This window comes from Coturnix japonica, chromosome 7 (assembly GCF_054131305.1).
Source record: "Coturnix japonica strain WE chromosome 7, WE-NBRP24, whole genome shotgun sequence".
Lineage (NCBI taxonomy): Eukaryota > Metazoa > Chordata > Aves > Galliformes > Phasianidae > Coturnix > Coturnix japonica.
Genome location: NC_140669.1, coordinates 3,596,491 through 3,602,589, shown reverse-complemented (window position 1 = coordinate 3,602,589; position 6,099 = coordinate 3,596,491). Strand labels below are relative to the sequence as shown.

The 6,099-nt window shown below is 49.2% G+C and overlaps 1 long non-coding RNA gene across 1 annotated transcript; it reads right to left on the bottom strand.

Annotated features, from left to right (window-relative positions):
- Positions 1 to 397: 397 nt before the first annotated feature.
- On the bottom strand, positions 398 to 5,855 carry LOC146760049 (uncharacterized). The gene is made up of 2 exons (XR_014948179.1): positions 2,917 to 5,855; positions 398 to 2,820 (listed from the first exon to the last, which is right to left on the bottom strand). It is a non-coding gene; the product is annotated as an uncharacterized LOC146760049 (long non-coding RNA).
- Positions 5,856 to 6,099: the final 244 nt, after the last annotated feature.

Sequence of the window (6,099 nt, the reverse complement as noted above, 5' to 3'; positions counted from 1 at the left end):
CTGGTCCTGAGGCCGTTAATCAGGACAGCAGCAAGGACATGTGCCCACACCTCCAGCAAACAGGAATATGCACGTACACACCAGGGCAATTACTTGTGTGCAAGTGACAAGGGAAAATTAAATGTAAAGCCTGCTGTAAACAGCCAATAAATCTCTGCTTGTATGCATGTCTCAGCCTGGGCTGGGAGCAGCCCTGCAACTCTGGGACTCCATATGCAGGGCTGGGCACACGCGGGGCTCTGGATGCTCCTGTCCTGGGCATGGAGGCCCCAGTGGTGCCCGGGGAGCCCCACAGGCACACATCCCCCAGCCCTGGGCAGTGCCGCAGTGGTGGGGGTGGCGGAGCCGCAGCCGGGCCCAGGGAGGAAAGTTTGTAAAGAAAGTAGAGAACACAGACTTGCCGTGGTATCAGAAGGAAAATTTATGCATCGCCTTTGAGTTCAACTTCTCCATTAAAGCTTTTTCCCTATAATCTAGGGAGTTCTTATCTTGGTGACTTATGATGTTATGGAGGGGCTCATGCATGGAAAATGTCAATAGAAATAGTAACTCTAGAAGGGAAGGGCCTCCTAATTAGTCCCCATTTAGATTTTATGATGGCTTTGAGATCTGCTCATCCTGACAGTGCGCACTCTGGTTACATATTGTTCTAGCCTGAGGGAACCATAGGAAAATCCAGATTTATTGTACCTATCATACCAGCATATTTCATTTGCCATTATGAGCAGCCATCTCGCAATGATGCAGGAGTATTTATTACAGATTAAATTGTAGGACCTGGATGGTTTAGTGAGGTTCTTGAGGTATCATTTATGTCATTAACTGGCTCATTATCAGATCTGCAAATCTCAATTCCTTTTTCAGTGCCTTCTGTCTCAGGGTTGGGGGTGCACGCGTGTGCGGGGCTGTGCCACGCGTGTGCAGGTGTGGGCTGTGTCCCGCGTGGCCGTGTGCCCGTGGTGCAGCCCACAGCATAGCAGTGGGGCACGGCTCTCCTGCATCTTCCTCCTCATTCCTCCCTCTGCTGATTCCTCCCCATCAGGCTGCGACTCTGAAGTGAAAAGCTGAGAAAGGTGGTGGTAGGAGAGGAGGCAATTTAACTCTAATTATTTAGCAAGTCTATTGCAGGCATAAGCTTATCACTGATGGCAGAAGAATGCGCCGGGATTTTTTTTCTTTCCCCACTCTCTTTTATGCTTTCTCTCTGCCTGGAGAGTTATTTGAAGAGGTTTAATCCAGTCCTGGCTGCTGCTGCTAATTCCAAAGGAGGACGAGGTGCTCCCACACTCCTCACAGGCAGGCTTTGGAAAGCTCACGAAGAGAGCTCCCACCACTGCTGCTGCACTTCCATTTAGTGATATCATTTGACTTTATTGTTCGATTCAACTCGTGTGTCCCTCCTTGTTGGTATTTGCCCTATTTACTCTCTGATATTGCTTTTTCATAAAACCAGGGAATGGCATTTTAGTTGTTGTGTTCTTTGGTATTAAAACGCACTCCAGACAAGTGCGGGAGGAAGCTCAGGATTGCCGGGTTCAGGGCAGGGGCCACGGAGCAAAGCGCATCGCTGTCGGGTTGTGGGGATTAATTAATTCATGGGACAGCTAATATTTGCAGGGAAACGACAGCGTTGGAAGCAAGTAATAATGCATAAAAATGCAATCTGTCATCTCCCACCGCTCTGCAGCAAAAAGGAGTTAAAAGATTTCCGAGCGTGTTTGCATTTGTTGTTTGCACCTGAAAGTTATTTTTGTAAAAGTAGTCATTTTTGGACTGTAGACTGGTGACATTAAGGGATAAATGCAGCCAATTACCTCACAGTGATTGCTTACCAAAGGGCTGCGGCACATCTGCTTGTGTGACGACTCCCGCGCTCGGTGCGTGCTGCCGTGCAGGAGTCACGCGTGGTGCGATTCCCAGGCTTTGCTCTGACACAAAGAGAGGACTGCTGGTGGAAGGGAGACAAAAGCTCAGCTCCAGCACAAGGACAGCCCGGCGCAGGTGTCTGCCAAGCAGCTGACCGACACCAAGATATTTTCTGCAGTGGAGGTCTGAACACAAAGCAGCCACTCCCTGCAGAGCTCCCCGCTAAACTTGTTGCTTGCAACCCAGAGTTAACAAATGGTGCTGAAAGGTCAGGTGGGCAGAGTTTCCTTTCCTTCCCTGCCCCGCTAATTCAGAGCCTTCCTGATGCCTTTGTCCTTATTATGCCGATTGGAGAGAACTTCCCCTAAGAAAGCCTAAGACATCCACCCACAGAAATATCCACGTACTTTAATTTCTGAAGTCCATAACACATCTGGGGTGTCCGTGTAAAAACTGGTGCTTCAGAGGTCTTGTAGCACACTGATCATTCACTTTAACTGTTTGTATGTTTGCTGTAGAACAGCCCTCTGCTCTCACGTTACGTTGCACCAACAGGTTTGAAAGCAAAGCTGCCAGGATGATTACAATGGACATCTATGCAAAAGAATCAGAACACTATAAGCATTAAAACATATTGAAATGAGGCCGTTTTCTCTGCAATTTAAAAATCGTCTTTTTTCTTATTTAAATTTTATTTTTCCTTTTCCTCCGTGAGTCTAAAAACGGGACATTTATAAACCAAAATAGAGGGGAAGGACAGAACTCTCCTCAGCCTCCTGCTCGGTGTACGCAGCGCTCACACTGGGTAAGGAAATCGGGTAGGAATGCAAACAGAAGTGGCAATGTGCGTCCTCTTCCAAAGAGTATTTTCTGCTCTGAGCAGCTGCGGTGCCGTTCGGTAATTCAGATATTCTGTGTGCTTTACAACTGCAGCCGCATCAGCAAGGAGAGCGTCTGTAAATAGGAATGGTGTGAATATTGCCCAGATGTTCCCTTGGTAGGGATTTTAAAATGAAAATGTAATTATTAGAGGAAAAATAAATCCCTTACCTGAGCTGATAGCCAATTACTGAGAGCTCAGCGCTCCCACAGCCCGAGTGCTGCAGTGCCCACAGATAAACACAAACTGGGCACACTCTGAGTGGGCTCTGTGAAGCAGGAGCCGCTCTGAGCCGCCTTTGTGGCGCTGCCCCGGCCAAGCCAGCTTTGCTGCACCATCTGAACATGCAGTGGCCGCTTCTCGCTGTGCCTTTCCAGGCTGCTCCAGGCGCTGCGCTGCTGCTGGGTTGCCGTAGGAACAGGAATTGGAGTAAATATGCACACGGAGAAGAAACGTCTACTAATTAAATGTGGATAGCATTGGTAAGTTGCCAGATTGGGTAATGTGCACCGCAACGCGCTCTGATGTGATTCACCATGAAGCACAGACGGACACACACACATGGAGGGGACATCCACACCACCACAAGATGCATACATTCCTACATATGCTGAGGATGGAGGCAACATTTTCCTCCTGGTGACACTGGGCATGGCTTTGTTCATTTCAGGGCCCATCCCTGCTGGCCATGGGCACTTTGCTCGCTCTGCCGTTCCGCTCTGCCTCCCTGCACCTCACACTGCAGTTTGCAGAGCAAGAGCAGAAGGTGACAGAAGTTTTGCTCTCTCCTTCTGCTCTTTGTTTCCTGCTCAGCTGATTCCTTTCTGCTCAGGAAAGGGTCATTTAATCCGGTGCACATAAATCTAACCCAGGGCTGCTGCAGCTGGTTGCTCAGGGATACTGGGAGCATCTGCATTATGTTATTCCAGTACAAATTCTTAAAAGGTAAATTGAAATGTTCTTAATTGAATGCAAGCGACTGTCCAAACAAGCACATGAATGAACGGGTTACAAAACTAAGGAATATTTTGCTCTCTGTAAGGAATTCCCTGTGATTGTCATAGCCATGTGCCACAAATAGCGATTGAGAACTGTGAGCACTGACAAACACATTAACTTACAGGCAGGGGAACTTCAAAACTCTGGCAGCAGTACTTGGGAACGCTGCTGTTCGCTGAATGCGATACATCTGAAGGTTTCCTGCAAGGAACAGCACCTGGGCTTTCACTGAATTCCTTGTGGCTGCGTAAAAGATGCTGCACCCACAGGCAGAAGCTCCTCACCAGAACAGTGGGAATGAGCATCCTTCCTCCACACAATCCCAGGCTCTGCATGCATGCTGATTGCCTTCTCGTTTTTAATTGCACTTCAGTGACTAACCTCATCTCAGTCATGCTCTTGCTCAGATGGGAAAAATCCACTGATTTTCCTATACAGTACCAATCCAATGAGATTCACACACAGAGCCAATCCAGTGAGGTTCCTCAATCTGATCAGATTCCTATATAGACCCAATCTAACAAAGTTCTCAGTCTCACAACGTTCCCACAGATGTACAGTGGTGCGGTGGGAGCTGTGCTTTGCAGCACTTTCCTAATGCTCACCAAGCTGGTGTGGCACTGGTTTTAGATGAACCACATCCCCACTGGGGATGAGGGCTGGGGCCATCTGAGCTCACTGGAGCCAGTGGGGTGCCTGAGGTGTAGAGAGCCCAGAACTGGACCCTAAATCCTCACCCTTGCAGCCCCACTCTGCACTCCCACTCGCCAACAGTGCTGGGCACCAAGGCACAGCAATTAATTGTTCCTCTCCCTGGGAACACATGGCACAAGGTGCAGATGAGAGGTGGCAGTCCCTGTGCTGATGGAGAAGCGTCTGGAGGAAAGACAGCCTGATCTCTGTGCCCCTGACCATTTACAATTTATATGTCCTTGTCAGATGGGGAGTTTGATGACTCTAATGTCATGTTTGTCCTTCACCCTGAGAAAATCTCCTTTTAAAGATCACCAGCCTATCTCTATTGACAGTAACCGTGCAGGTCACGATATTAACATGTGTTGGATTTTTCCAAAATACTAATCTTCTTTGCCCGTTGTTCCCTCTTGGGAAACAAAAGCCCATGACCCATGCAGCAGCTATCACCAAATAGATATCTATCACCAGATAGACGCTGCTGTCATCAAATCTCACTTTGCTGCAGAGGCCACAGCCTCACCATACAGCCCCTGTAGGCTCTCTGGTGCTGGCTGTATGTGTGGAGAGGAGGTTGTGGGTGTCCGAATATGCTCCCAGGTAAACAGTGATAAAAATGTAAGTTAAACCAGGAAAAAAAGCATCATCTCCCAGCAGGGAAATGCTGCTGGCAGTGCTGGGCCCAGCCCAGACATGGGGCTGTTCTGGGGGCTGGAGGTCCTGGAACCCAAGTGTGGGAGTCTGACTCGCAGGGACCAACCCGTGGGCAGCAGCAGGAGGCAAGTGTTGAGTATCAGGAGCTGCCACAAGCTCAACCATCACACCCTGCTGAGCCAGTCAAAGGCTCCAGCCTGGCACCAGAAGCACTGGAAGGCAGGAGCAACGCAGTGGCCACAAGTAACAAGGTTCAAGGATGAGTGAGCACTGGGAGAGGGGGTAGAGCAATGAAACTGGAAAGATGCCTTTGTCTTGTAGAGTGTTCCTAGCAGTCTCCCACGGGGCATGGCAGAAGCAGCATCACTTGAATAGCTAAAACTGTGCTGAATGAGGCACTTGATAGGTCTCTGGAGAGAACACACTGCATTGGCAAGGGTAACAGATTAGTGGACCTAATAGGTCTATTTTCTCCTCATTTCTGATTGCAGAAATTTCTCAGTTCTTGGTCTGCAATTGGTTTAGAAATGAGAAGAGGCTCCACACAGCCCCAGCCCCAGCTGACCTAAGAGCCTGCAGCTCATGCAAGGCACAGCTTCCGCACAGTGCTGCCATGCTCACAGCAAAACCTGCCAGAAGCAGAATGCTGGATGTGTCCTGCAAAATGCCAGTTTTCATGATGCTACTGCCATGCTCCCAGCCTGCCTGGGCCCTTTCCATTGCTCTACAAATCACAGAAACATAGAATCATGGAATCATTAAAGCTGGAAAAGATCCCAAGGATCCCCTAACCCAGCCCCCCTAATGCCCACTGCCCATGTCTCTCAAAGCCACATCCCCAGGGTTCTTGAATACCCCCAGCCCCAGGGATGCTGCCCCCCCACCCCCCACCCCCAGGCAGCTCTGCCACTGCAGGACAGCTCTTTGAGAAGAAATGCTTCCTATTAGCCAACTTAATCTTTTTCCGGGGCAACCTGAGGCCATCACCTCTCGTCTTTTTGCTGTTA